Source organism: Palaemon carinicauda, chromosome 15, assembly GCF_036898095.1.
Source record: "Palaemon carinicauda isolate YSFRI2023 chromosome 15, ASM3689809v2, whole genome shotgun sequence".
NCBI lineage: Eukaryota > Metazoa > Arthropoda > Malacostraca > Decapoda > Palaemonidae > Palaemon > Palaemon carinicauda.
In genome coordinates, this window is record NC_090739.1 from 46,590,196 (window position 1) to 46,605,200 (window position 15,005).

At 45.7% G+C, this 15,005-nt stretch overlaps 1 protein-coding gene across 1 annotated transcript in view; it reads left to right on the forward strand.

Moving 5' to 3' along the window:
• The window catches only part of MED17 (mediator complex subunit 17), a 162,954-nt gene that overhangs the window by 128,876 nt on the left and 19,073 nt on the right, over positions 1 to 15,005 (forward strand). The gene's annotated exons all lie outside the window — the stretch shown is intronic.

A 15,005-nucleotide genomic window follows, 5' to 3' on the forward strand; every position in this document is an offset into this window, starting at 1 on the left:
ACTCGTTTTTTATGGTTGTTTGTGGAGATTGGGCGTCAGTCTTCCGCAATCTTTGATTTGGCTAGGTGGTCATTTTGTTCCTTGAGTGCACCCGGAACAAGGGTATTGGTTGAGGTCCTGTCATGTTATAGGTGTTTGTACCGTTTGACAGCTCCTAGAGATTTTCAGCCCGAGTGGATTACTGGATCTCTTAAGGATAGCGGACGAAATGAGGCAGAGTATCATTGCTGTCAGCTTCCTTATCAGGTGAGAACTGCTTAAGTTTATTGTATGTAACCCTTAAGTGAATTTTCTGTATGTAGCTGTCTCTGACCCGCCACCAAGGGGTGTCAATCAGCTCTTTTATATAACCAGCGGGTAAGTTTTATATTTAAAAATGATATTTTCATAATAAAATAAATTTTTGAATATACTTACCCGCTGGTTATATAAATTTAACACCCTCCCTCCTCCCCTCTAGAGACTACCTATGGTATGGCTATGAGGCATGGAAGAACTGGAGTTGGTGTGTAGTTCCACCTGTTCTACCGCTAGGGTGCGGTTGGTACACCTGGCGTATCTTCGATAGCGCGAGATTTGAATTTTCTGCCCTGGCGTCAGGGACTTCAGCTCTTTTATATAACCAGCGGGTAAGTATATTCAAAAATTTATTTTATTATGAAAATATCATTTTTCTTTACAACCTACCTCTCAGCAAACTCAAGCAGAAGCCCGCCTTCCACTTGAGGGATATGCTTTGCTATAACCTTCCTCTGAGCTTACTGAGCTTTCGGGGTTGTTCAGTAGACATAGTCACTACTGAGATCTGCTGTCTTAGCTTGGTAGTTTATCGATCCAGGCGGCTCATAAGCGTCCTCGCGTTCCAATGTGAGAGTGTTCTAGCTCTTTGGAGCTCCCTGGAAATCTTGGCAAGCTGTCTCAGCTGGCTGATTGCACCAAAGGTGAAAGCTATCCTATAACCTGAGAGTTTCGCTTGTACAAGGGATCTCTCAATGCTTTGCGACCCAGGCTCACAATGGGATCGAAACTCACAACAAACCTAGATCATGGTGCCAAAGGGGAAAGCTATCCTTTCACATGAGAGTTTTGCTTAAAGCAAGCGATTTCTCAATGCCTCGCGACCCAGGCTTGTGACTCAGTTCAGGATCCCAGAACGATCCAGGCTCGCGCTATTCTGAGCTTTCTCTACGTGCTGGGGTAGAGTGCAAAAGCCAGGCATGCACACCTGTGGCAGATCGCTATTCTGTTGCGTCTTACACTTTCAGCATTCACTTTAAGGTGATCGCAGAGTGTTTCTCAACGCTCAAGGCGGTCGTTTGGCTTATCCAAGCTCTTGTTCTCTCTTGAATGTTCCTTGAGCTAGTGACTGTCTTACTAGGCACCTAACATGCATGAGGAGTTAGGAATCTAGAATTAGTGATATTATTTTACCACTTGGGCACTGAAGTCACTCTTAGACCTAAGAGTTCACATCACTCTTAAAACATAAGAGCTCAAGGGTCTGTTTAATAACACGTCCTTGCCTGGTGATTGCCTGACTGGGGTTTGAGTCCTGCTCAAACTCGTAAGTTCTTTGGTCGCTGCAACTTCACCGTCCTTGTTAGCTAAGGATGGGGGTTTGAGGAAGCCTATAGGTCTATCTGCTGAGTAATCAACATCCATTGCCTGGCCCTCCTTGGTCCTAGCTTGGGTGGAGAGGGGGGCTTGGGTGCTGTTCATATGCATATATGGTCAAACTCCAGGGTATTTGTCCTGCTTGATAGGGCAATGTCACTGTCCCTTGCCACTGCCATTCATGAGCGGCCTTTAAAACCTTTTCAATTGTTGTACCTGCGATAGTTGATAGTATGCATTTATGAGTACGCCATCTGGCGTTCACATTTTAAGAGAGTGTTTATGGAAGCAAATTCCTTTTAGAGCCTGAGTCTCTGCTGCAGAGCAACAAAGAAGGTTACTGGAGGATTTCTCTCTCTCTCTCTCTCTCTCTCTCTCTCTCTCTCTCTCTCTCTCTCTCTCTCTCTCTCTCTCTCTCACTAAAAATCCAAGGTTTGCATGTTAAGGATTCCTGAAATTTTTCAGATGGCTCAAATCAGGGCTAAAATTTAGTTGTTTTGGGGAAAATACAAATTGCTTTAGATTTTAATATTTCATTTTTTGTAAATTTACAATTACGAATCTAATATTCTCATTTTCGTAAGTGTACAATTACGAATTTCGGCATGCTTGTATGAAGCACTTGCCTTACCAGAGTAAAGAAACATTAGAATTCAGCCCCTTCTTAGGACAGTGGTAATGCGTTCACCTAGCATTCACATGGCAGCAGATCAACCTTACATTGGGATCATGTTTTTTTTTCATTTGTTTCTTTGTTTCTTCACTCCCATTCAGGTTTCTTGAAAATTTTATATATATAGGCTTTTGTATGAACATTTGTTCGTACATTAGAATAATCTGCCTCAAGAAGGTAGTTAGAAGATCAAAGGAACAAAGAGGTAACCGTTTTCTTTTGTTTAAATGCATAGTCTTCTAAGACTGTTTGGTAGGAGGAAACTCCTCCCATTCTTTTCTCTTCTGTTGGAAGAAATGGAGTTTGCCATCCTGCCATCAAGGATAAAGAAACTAAAATAGGTTGAGCGCTCTGCTGTTTTCTCCTTCAACAATCCACGACTGCAATCTTTGGCTCTTGCTTTTGGTGAGCAAATGTTGGAACGACACAACGATGCGAGGAGCTTTGGAATGTTTCCACGCAACTGATGATGCAAACATTTTCAGAACGTTTCTATCATTATTATTATTATTACTTACTAGGCTACAATCCTAGTTGGAAAAGCAGTATTCTATAAGCCCAGGGACCTCAACAGGGAAAATAGCCCAGTGAGGAAAGGAAACTAGGAAAAACAAAATAATTTAAGAACAGTAACAACATTAAAATAAACATGTCCAATAAAAACTATAAAAACTTTAACAATCAAGAGGAAGTATTAGATAGAATAGTGTGCCCAAGTGTACCCTCAAGCAAGAGAACTCTAACCCAAGACAGTGGAAGACCATGTTACAGAGGCTATGGCACTACCCAAGACTAGAGAATAATGGTTTGATTTTGGAGCGTCCTACTCCTAGAAGAGCTGCTTACCATAGCTAAAGAGTCTCTTCTACCCTTACCAAGGTGAAAGAAGCCGCTGAACAATTACAGTGCAGTATTTAACCCCTTGGGTGAAGAAGAATTGTTTGATAATCTTAGTGTTGTCAGGTGTATGAGGACAGAGGAGAATCTGTAAAGAACAGGCCAGACTATTCAGTGTATGTATAGGCAAAGGGAAAGTGAACTGTAACCAGAGAGAAGGACCCAATGTAGTACTGTCTGACCAATCAAAGGACCCCATAACTCTTTAGTGGTAGTAACTCAATGTTTCCATTTTTGCTTGTTATTGCTGATCTATTTAGCGATTGTTCACTGTTCAATAGCTCTTATTTTTCTAGTTTGCTCTTCCAGTAGAGTTATGCTAGATTTACTACTTGGAGTTCGCACGTTTTTAAGAAGGTATTCTGACATAAGTAAACGATCGCAAGTCGTGGCTCTTTGCACGAATGGTTGTTTGTGACCGATCCCTCTTCTTGTTGCAATTGGTTGCATACCTTCCAACTACTCTTGATCGGCCATATACCCTCATTTGTGTGCCCAGGCTAGTAACACTTCTAACCCTTTTTTCTTCCACCAAGTACACCCCAAAGGAAAAAAGCAGTTAGTTAGTGGGTAAAAAGTAAATAGATCTTACACAATACAAACCTGAGCACTTCTTATAGGAAATACATTTACTGTACTTCCCAAGGAGCTTACTACAATCGATTGTAGTAAGCTCCGCAACCCACAGGTGGCACAGAACTACAAGGAGGCCTGCGAACAATACCTCGCAGACCCTGTGGGTCAGGCCACTGTCGAGCACCACTGGACCACCCTCAGAAACGCCATGGCCCGTGCCGCGGAGGAAACACTAGGCTACACCACCAAGAAACGGCAGGATTGGTTTGATGAGAATGATGCTACCATCTCTCTTCTCATTGAAACCAAACGACAAGCACGCCTGACTGTGGAAAACCAACCAACAGCAGCTAACAAATGTGCTCACAAGGTAGCTGAAGCTGGTTGCCAAAGAGGTATCCGTGAAGCCCAGAACACCTGGTGGCAAAGAAAAGCTGCAGAAATACAGAGTTTCGCTGACCAACGTGACCTGCACAACTTCTATGCAGCAACAAAAGAAATATTCGGTCCCAGACGGTCATCAGTGGGCAGCCTGAAGGACGCGGATGGGGCCACGACCATCACCGACAGCGAGGGCATCCTGGCCAGGTGGAGGTCTCACTTTGAGAACCTCCTCAATGACCAAGTAGACACCCCAGACGATCTCCTGCGAATGACCCCGCAGCATCCCGTCCGTCACTGGATGGCACTACCACCCTCCATCCACGACTTCAACAAGGCCCTGCAGCGCATGAAGCCCGGCAAAGCCCCAGGGCCAGACAACATCCCGTTGGAGCTCCTCACTCACGGTGGTTCCGGCTTGAGGAACCGTTTGATGCTCCTTATACTGAAAATATGGGAGACCAAGACCCCCCCCAGTGACTTCCGCGATGCAAACATCATTACCATCTTCAAGAAGGGAGACAGGGAGAACTGTAACAACTACCGGGGAATATCACTACTAAGCATCGCGAGTAAGATTTTCGCTCGAATTCTCCTTGACCGCCTCCTTATTCTCGCAGAAGACGTCCTGCCAGAGTCCCAGTGCGGCTTTCGACCTTCACGCGGGACCATAGACATGATCTTCTGTGTGCGACAACTACAAGAGAAGAGCCTCGAACAACAACAGCCCATAATGTTCATCTTCTGGGATTTGAAAAAGGCCTTCGACAAAGTACCTCGACCTGCCATGTGGGCTGTCCTCAAAAGATATGGCTGCCCACCCGATTTTGTCAAGCTGGTGCGTGCCCTCCATGACGGAATGGTTGGGAGAGTCTGCCACCAGAACTCTCTTTCAGACCCATTCCCCATCAACGGCAGCCTGAAGCAGGGCTGTGTTCTGGCCCCGACGTGTTTCTCGCTATACACCGCAGCAATGCTCAACGAGATTCCCCCAGACACACCCTCAGTCGACCTACGTTTCCGCATGGATGGAGGCGCTTTCAACCTCGCTAGACTCCGCGCCAGAACCAAGACCACCTTGTGTGCAGTGCGAGAACTGCAGTATGCTGACGACAATGCCACCCCAGGTCAGACGGCAGAGGACCTGCAGTCGTTAGCTGATGCATACAACTCCGCCTACGAACGTTTTGGGATGCAAGTCAACTCAGACAAAACCAAGACCCTCGTCCAACATCCACCAGGACTGATGCTCCCCAACTTCAATACCACAGTGAATGACCAACCGTTAGAACAGGTGGACCAGTTTTCCTACCTAGGGAGCATCCTAACATCAGCTCCCACAAGCAAAAAGGACGTGGAGAACAGGATCAGAGCAGCCCACTCCGCCTTTTGCCGACTCAACTGCCGCGTATTTAAAAACCAGGCACTGACAATGACCACCAAAATAATGGTGTTCAGGGCAGTAGTCCTCTCCACGCTCCTGTATGCATGTGAAACATGGACGCTATATAGAAACGTGACAACATGACCAACACTTCAGATCATCTTAGAACGCTAAAGGAGGTTCACCTCTAGGGGTTGGACAACTTCCCTTCCGAGAGAAGTTTCCTCCCCAGGTGTGAGGTTGTTTCTCCCTTCAGAGGGAGAACTTCCCACATCTTAATAAATTCATCGCCTCTGACTGCTGTTGCTGCCTTCGCCCAGACTTCTCTCCCCCCTTGCTGAGTTTCTCTTCCTTCAGGGGCGGAGCACGGTCTTGGCAAGTCTCTTCTACGAAGTGTTCACCTCTCTCGTTCGCGAGAGAGGCCACTCATAGAGACTCCTCTTCGGAGGATCGCTACTGTTAAGGTCAGCTTGCTGATCCACCGGCCATCACGTGGCATCATCATGGACGTCTTCTAGTCTCTTCTACGAAGTATTCACCTCTCGTTCATGAGAGAGGCCACTCATAGAGACTCCTCTTCGGAGGATCGCTACTGTTAAAGGTCAGCTTGCTGATCCACCGGCTCTCATGGGTGTCTTCAAGTCTCTTCTACGAAGTATTCACCTCTCTCGTTCACGAGAGAGGCCACTCATAGAAACACCTCTTTTCGACGATCAAGCAGACCTACCAGCGCAGCAAACCAGCGCAGCAGACCTACCAGGACCTCAACCTTGTGCTGCAACGTAGTCATTTGGACTTCGGTCCTGGACTCTAACACTGACTTTTTTTTTTTTTTGGTCCCCATCGGTGGATGCTCGCCCTTCCAAAGGGCACATCCCAGTTTCTGATCGTCCTGCCAGCTGACCTACCGATCTACCAGCGCAACCTTGTGCTGCAACGTAGTCCTTTGAACTTCGGTCCTGGATTCTAACACGGACCTTTTTTACGGTCCCCATCGGTGGATGATCGCCCTTCCAAAGGGCACATCCCAGTTCCTGATCGTCCTGCCAGCTGACCTACCAATCTACCAGTGCAACCTTGTGCTGCAACAAAGTCCTTTGGACTTCGGTCCTGGACTCTAACGCAGGCATGCTTACGGTCCCCACCGGTGGATGCTTGCCCTTTTTTAAAAAAAGGGCACATCCCAGTTCCTGATCGTCCTGCCAGTGGTCATCCTACCAGCTGACCTGCCAACCTACTAGCGATATCTTTCCGCGCCCGCTCCCCGACAGTCTTACACGCGCGAGCGCCGACGATCTTCGGCGCGCGTGTGCCGATGGTCTCCCGCGCGCACGCCAATAATCTTGCACGCGCGCGCCGATAGTCATCCGCGAGCGCCAATAGTCTTCCGAGAGCGCCGATAGTCTTCCGCGCGCGCACCAACAATCTTGCATGCACGCGCGCCGACGATCATCCACGCACGGGTGGCGATAGTCTCCCCACGCGCCCCGATGATTTTCCGCACGCGCGCCAATAGTCTTGCGCGCCCACGTGCACCTATGACCTCCCGTGCGGGTGCCTATGACCTCCCGCGTGTGCGCCGACGATTTTCCGCGCGCGCCAACAGTCTTCTGCTCGCGCACGCCGACGATCTTCTGCACGCGGGCGCTGATGATTTTCCGCGCGCGCGCCGACGATCTTCCGTGCGCGGGTGCCGATGGTCTCCCCCGCGCTCGCGCGCGCGCGCCGATGATTTAACAAGCGCACAAGCGCCAATGCTCTTGCGCGTGGCAACAGTTCCGCGCACCCGCATATTGCACGCGTGCGCTCCGACTTTCTTCTGCGCGTGGATGCCGACGGTCTCCTGCACGCGCGCCAACAGTCTTGCGGGCGCGTGAGCTCACCAACAGTCTACCACGCACGCGAGCCGACGGCCTTAGGCGCGTGCTCGCGCCGACGGTCTTTTGCGTGTGGACGCCGATGGTCTTCTGCACGCGCGCGCCAACAGTCTCCACGTAGTACTCTCACACACGCGCCAATGCACCCACCCTTGCGCAACCAGTCACACGCTTCGGTGCATTCTAGGGAGAATGCACAAAACTACAGTGTCTTACTGCACGCCAGCGCTCTTCCTCACTTTCCTGCGCCCTCATGCGCAGTTACGGTCCCGGATCCAATGCGCCAGCTCTTGCCAAAGAGTCAAGGCTCGCAGATCCAATGTACCAGCTCGTGCCTAAGAACCAGCGCTTGCCTGCTCTCCAGGCAGATATTAAGCACCAGTATCATCCTGTGTGCCATCGCTCCAGTACTCTCCTACACACTCACGCAATTGTCAGTAAAAAGGAATAAAACTTTTTGGACAGGTCATCATTGCCCCATTCCTCCCTGCAAACACATAAACATTGCCTCCGGGAAAAGAGGAATAAGGCTTCACAGAAGGATTCAAGATCCCGAAGATTCCATCCTACAAGGGGAATCGAAACGGGGAATCCTTGGTCCCTGTCTCTTCGGAAGTTTCTTTTTCCTTGACAGACCAACGTCAGCAAACAGGAAAGCATCAACAGACTGATCTCTAGATCACTGTTTGCTGATGGCTAGTTCACAGTTTACTGATCGCTAGGTCGCCGATCCCTAGATCGCCAATTGCTAGCTCAATGCTGATCTTTGACCTCTAGTCCCTCCAATGACTAACGATCTCCTATTGCTAGCGTTTCCAATCACCGATTGCTAGTCAATAACCAGTCATTAGCTTGCTGATCACTAGATCACCGATGGGCAGCTCATCTTTCTTCGATCATTGAACTCAGCTCGCTGATCTCTGACCAGCCCATCTTCAGCTTGCTCATCTCTGACCAACCAGGGGGACCATAATCAGCTTGCTGATCTTCGAACTCACCATCGGCTCACAGATCACCGATTCATCGTTCATCGGCAGTTTGCCAGCAGTTCGTGACTCGAACTTACTAGTCAACCGCTTCCTGTAGTTCCTAGATCAGAAGGTATACAACATACTTCTCGCTACTGCCCGTTCGCTACCACACTAAAGTGATCGGCAAATGTTCGACAACCCTCATCAACGGCTTGCCGACAGGGAACTACTTGCGAGCACTCTCCAACTGCACAGTAACCATGATGCCCAACGGTTAACCATTGATTAACATTCGCCAGATTAATTCTATTCTAAGGAATAGCATCAATCCCATCAGGGCGCATGGTAAGGCTAAGCATTGCCTTCCTTCTGTTAGTTAAAGAAATTCTCTCTCAGAGAAGAATTCTTACACTGGGTATCGCGCCTGATCCTTTACGACACGAGTCAAGACTCCAGCGTCGACAATCTTCCATGCAAAAGGATCAGCAAGGAGCTGTCCCTTTGGGTCGATGTCCACACCATGTTGGAGTTCGAACAAGGGCTAAGACCTCAGGTCTTCATTTGCACTCTGGACCTAAAGAACACTTACTCCCAGGTCCAAACCATCCATCTAGGAAGGTTGGAAGATTCAGTCTAGACAAACAAGAAACACCAGTTCAAGGCACTATGCTTCGGTCTTTCCACTACACCCTTCCTGGTCTCACAGGATCGGCTTCTGTCTCCTCTCTCTCGGGACGACTGACTGACCTTAGCAGACTCAGAGGCAACCTTGCATTAACACTGGAACTTCTGAAGTCTTTTTACCAAGATCCAGTGATCAGGGTAAACATACGGAAGTCTTCCCTACTTCCCTCCCAGGAGACTGGTGTATCTGGGAATGATTCTAGACACCAATGTCCACAAAACCTTCTCGAAATGAGAACGACTTCCATTCCAAGAGACTTGAGTCAGAAAAAAGAAGAAAGGAGGGACCATAGTGCTGCACCGCATGACCTCAGCCCTCTGGACAGAGCCCGAAGGTACCTTCACTTAAATCTCTTTAAGAGATGAAGGCCAACTTTCCGGTCCTTCAGCAGCCTCATCGGTTCCTAACAGACCACTCAGTGATGTGATGGACGACACACCACACACCACATAGAGACTCATATCGACAAGCAAGAAGGAACTTGCTTGTAGCCTCTTCCCATCTAATAGTATAAACACTAAGATGGGCCAAAATCCGTTTGGTACCACTTTCAGCCCGCTTCATTCCAGACTGGAAGAACGTGCTCACTCCTGAATCTCAGGCTACCGTTGCTCACCAGCCCTAGACCCCAATGCTCTCTGGCAACAACGGTGGGTACAACAATGACGTTTACGTCTCGTCCCTGTTTTATCTGGAGAAGGGCACTCAACAAGGCTAGAACATCGGTCAACTTCTCAAGGACTCTCCTAGCTCCGCTATGGCATTATGCAGAATGGTCTCCAAACCTTTTGCAGCTCCTGATAGAGTTTCCAAGAGAACCCTCTCCACATAACAGACATCCCACTTCGACACCTATCACAAGCTATAACTTCATGGTCTCTCTTTCGACATCGCCCATTATTGAGAAGGGCGAAAGACAATGTTCAGTTTCGTCCCTGAGTATGACTCCAGACACAGTCTCCAGAGGTGACGGATCCTACACAAGTCTCAACTAGGTAACGGACGATCCAGATCATCCATTACTGTACCCAGGGTAAGGTATGAGACTTTACCTAAAGAAAACGGCAACAGCCTGGCTGGGTCCCTCCTCTTGTCAGCACTGGGAGAGACTAGAGGAGGATCACCAAAACATCTTCTCGACATGACGACTCACAGTGTCAGGGGCATAACTATGCCCCTGGTCCTTATTAGCAGATTACTCTGTGACGCAGGTTTTACAATAAACGATGTGATTGCTCCAGGTGACTTTCACAACCTTTCTCTTGCAAGACGTGACCCACAGGAACTCGATACGATCTCTATCGGTCCGGTGGTGGCTGCACAACAGCTGGTTGTATACCTCAAGCTCCTTACTGGACAAGTAGCAGAAGGTTGAGGGCACTGTTACCCGGCTTTAGTCTGCGTGAATGAAAAGATTTGACTGGCTCTTATTCTTTTCTTCATCCTACCCTCTCGTGTGGGAAAGCAGCATCCTGGGTTCTCTGCATAAGCTGACCTCAAACCACTGCAGGTAAACCATGCTCCCTTGTGTACCTAGTATTAAGCTAATACTGTTGCGTCCCCATACCCTGGCGAGGTGGTATTGGGAAAGTCTTGGTTATATCAGGTTTTTCCTACATAGAATCGGAATAACTTTACCTAGACAGTCACACTTCTGCACGTCTCAACACACAGCTTGCGTAGGCCGCGGACCTTGCGTAGCAAGGTTTAGCGAGGGCAGGGACTCCTTATATTTGAGTACTAACATACTCGGATAAGGAGTCCCCAGGCAAAGCCAAAAGCCAGATTGGCAGGGACATCCACCCTTCCTAATGGGTGAGTCACCCCTAATAAATAGCGTGGTTTGTATTTCAGTTACGGAACAAATGACAAATTCGTAGATAATTTGTATTTTTCCTAACTATACAAATCTTAGCTATTTATACAAACTTGCCCGTCATCCCTATCCCCCTTGAAGTCCTACCTCCAAGCAAAGTGACTAAATCACAGGTGTGTGAACGGGAGTGGTAGCAAGCTACCCCCCCCCCCTACCCCCACTAACTAGCAGTGTGGGTAGTTGACCCTCGCTAAATTTTAATGGCTCGTCATTTCAGCTCCGCTGAAAGTATAACCCCTAATAAATAGCTAAGGTTTGTATAGTTGGGAAAAATACAAATTATCTACGAATTTGTCATATTCATCTCAATTGGAAAGCATATAAATCCTACATCAAATATGGTGTGGAAAGAGATAAATTTTAATGATGATTTATAAAGCATTAGTCATACCAAGAATAGATAATGGTAGCCCAATATATGGATCAGGATCTGAAACTACTTTGAAGTCCTTAGATCCAATACATACTCAAGGTCGGAAACTTTTTAGTGGAGCCTTATATCTTCCTTAAATATCTCAGTACAGTATTATGTGAAAGTGGGGAACCATCCTTGTCCTTACATTGAGATTTTGTAATAATGCTAAGTGCATTATAGATCCTATCCACCATTTCTCCAACAAAGAAGTTTCAATCAAAGCAATATATTTATAAACAATCATGAACCACCGTTCCTATTATTATTATTATTATTATTATTAAATGCCAAGCTACAACCCTAGTTGGAAAAGCAGGATGCTATAAGCCCAGGGGCCCCAACAGGGAAAATAGCCCAGTGAGGAAAGGAAATAAGGAAAAATAGAACATTTTAGGAATAGTAACAATATTAAAATGAATATTTCCCATTTAAACTATAAAAACTTTAACAGAACAAGAGTAAGAGAAACTAGATAGAAAAGTGTGCCCAAGTGTACCCTCAAGCAAGAGAACTCTAACCCAAGGCAGTGTAAGACCATGGTACAGAGGCTATGGCACTACCCAAGAATAGAGAACAATGGTTTGATTTTGGAGTGTCCTTCTCCTAGAAGAGCTGCTTACCATAGCTAAAGAGTCTCTTCTACCCTTACCAAGAGGAAAGTAGCCACTGAACAATTAAAGTGCAGTAGTTAACCCCTTGGGTGAAGAAAATTGTCTAGTAATCACAGTGTTGTCAGGTGTATGAGGACAGAGGAGAATCTGTAAAGGATAGGCCAGACTATTCGGTGTCTGTGTAGGCAAAGGGAAAGAACCGTAACCAGAGAGAAGGGTCCTATGTAGTACTGTCTGGCCAGTCAAAGGACCCCATAACTCTCTAGCGGTAGTATCCTAATAAGAGCAAATAGGATATTGTAATCTACAAACATCAGAATGAACTTATTCAACCATTTCTCTTTCCTCCACCTTGGATCCTAAAGAAAACAAAGTTATGCTTGCATCTTTTTTATTTATCAGAAATATAGCTATACTCTGAGTCCCATGATGCCTTCAAACATATTCAAAGTCAAAGACCTCATTATGCTATACTGTATATACTGATGGCTCTAAATCTTCAGTGGGTAAATGTTGTGCTCCAGTATTTGCAGACAAAATAAATTGCTTCTCATTACGTTATGAAGCATTAGTGTGTACATCTGAAGTATCGGCGATTTTATTAACAATTTACTTAATTAAAACAATTGAAGATAAGGTAAATCTTAACTTAGTCATTTATTATGATTCAAGAAGTGCCATAAAAGCTCTCAAAGGTTTCAGGCATAAGAATTGACTGGTTTTACACAATGAAGAGCTCCTTAACAAATTTTATTATCAAATCAAAATAAAAACTTTAAGAGTGCAAAAGGATACTTTCATTTAGTTCAGTAGAAAAATCTAGATGACCAGCTAGTTGATTATAGCAAGATGAGAACAATGACATGCAAGCACCAAAATCCAAAACACCACTTAACAAATCAAATTTTGATAGCGATAAGCTTCAAATGCTCTCAACTTCTTTAGCAAATTGCAATTCTATCTCATGTTTTTATTTAAACTATAATATTTTATATATATTTGTCAGGTGCATTAATGTTATACCTGTATACCGATTACTTTTATTAATCATCTGAAATTGTTGGACTCCAGTCGATATTGGAATTGCTGGTAATGAAAAAGCAGATTTCATTGCTAAATTAACAATAGATTTACCACAACTTGGTAGTGGACTCTCCATTAAGGATTATATAAACATCATAATGTATTTCATACTAAAATGAATGGCAAATTATTTGAAATAATAAAACACAATAATAAATTGAAACGAATAAAACCAATAATTTCTCCATTCGAATCAGAACAGAAGGACAAAACGGAACTGATTTTAGCAAGATTGTGTATTGGTCATACGGAATTGATCCGTGGAAATTTAATGTGCACACCTCATGAGACTACCCAGGTGCAGTGAAGTGTAACACTTATTTTTAACCATATGGCATATTTTTTGTGATTATAAAGTTTTTAGAAGACAGGTATTTATCCTTTTGTGAGTAAAGGCTGTCTGATATTCTATCAGATGCTGAGAGTTTCTACATTTTTAATGACTTTAAGAAGCATAGTTTTTATAGGTAAGATTTATATTTTCAATTACCTGGTGTCGTAGAATTTTATCACTTCATTTATTTTTCATGTATTTTTACTACAGTTGACCCCCGGGGTACGGCGTCCCCAGCTTACGTTTTTTTCATGTTACGGTGTGGAATACGATGTTTTTTCGTCCCCTCGTTATGACATTTTTCCCCACCTTATGGCATCGAATTCCAAAACTCAAACTTGGCGGTTTTTACGCGTACGACTGTGCGAGTCACTCGCCTACCACCACGCTCATACGTCACTAAGAAGCTGGTCTGCTATTGGTCGGCGTCACGGCGTCACTAAGATGCTGATACGCTATTGGCCAAAGTCCCTCCTACAATGCCTGAGATAGATGCTGCCTCTCTCTCTCTCTTTGTTATACGAGCGCTCAGTTCAGAATCTCGAGTGCGTTTCGTAAAGACTTGATCTCGTGTGAGTGCTAGCGATATCGTATTTTTTGTGCATTTTAGTGCTTAATTCCAACTTTAATTTGTTAGCCTTGGGTCCCAAGATTGCTAGTGATATTAAAGGGAGAAGTAAGAAGATGATTACTGTGGAAACGAAGCTGGAGATAACAAAGAAATACGAAGAAGGCATGCGCATCGTTACCCTCGCTAGTACATATGGCCGTAACCAGTCAACGATTGGTACAATCATCAAAAACAAGGAAGCCATTAAAGTAAGTAAGTCTTCTAAAGGCATGACTGTCCTTGCCAGTGGAAGGACCTCAATCAATGACGAGATGGAGAGGTTCCTTCTACTATGGATTAAAGAGAAGGAAATCCCTGGTGATACACTCAGGCAATCGGTAATTTCACACAAGGCGAGCGCCATCTTCGCCAATCTCGTGGAAGCCCAGAGAGGCGGCGGAGACGAAGGAACGTCGCAGCAAGCCCTCCAAGAGTTCAAGGTTTCTCATGGGTGGTTTGATCGTTTTAGGAAGAGGACTGGTATTCACTCATTCGTCAGGCATGGAGAGGCGGCCAGTTCTGACAAGAAAGCAGCTGAAGAATTCCTCAAGAAGTTTGAGAAAATAATCTCCAGAGCAGGCTACATTCCTCAGCAAGTGTTTAACTGTGATGAAACTCGCCTTTTCTGGAAGAAAATGCCCCACCGTACATATATCACTGCTGAAGAAAAGAAACTTCCTGGCCATAAACCGATGAAGGACAGACTTACCCTCGCATTTTGTGCAAATGCCATTGGGGACTTAAAAATTAAGCCGCTACTGGTATACTACTCAGAGAATCCTTGTGCCTTCAAGGCACAAAATAACACGAAGGATAGGCTCTCGGTATTTTGGAGGTCTAATGCCAAGGCCTGGGTCACGAGGACCATATTTATTGAGTGGATAAACGTCTGCTTTGGTGCGGCTGTCAAGAAATTTTCAGAAGAGAACAATCTTCCTCTCAAATGTCTCCTGGTACTGAACAATGCCCCTGCTCACCCTCCTTGCCTCGAGGACATCATTCATCCTGACTTCTCCTT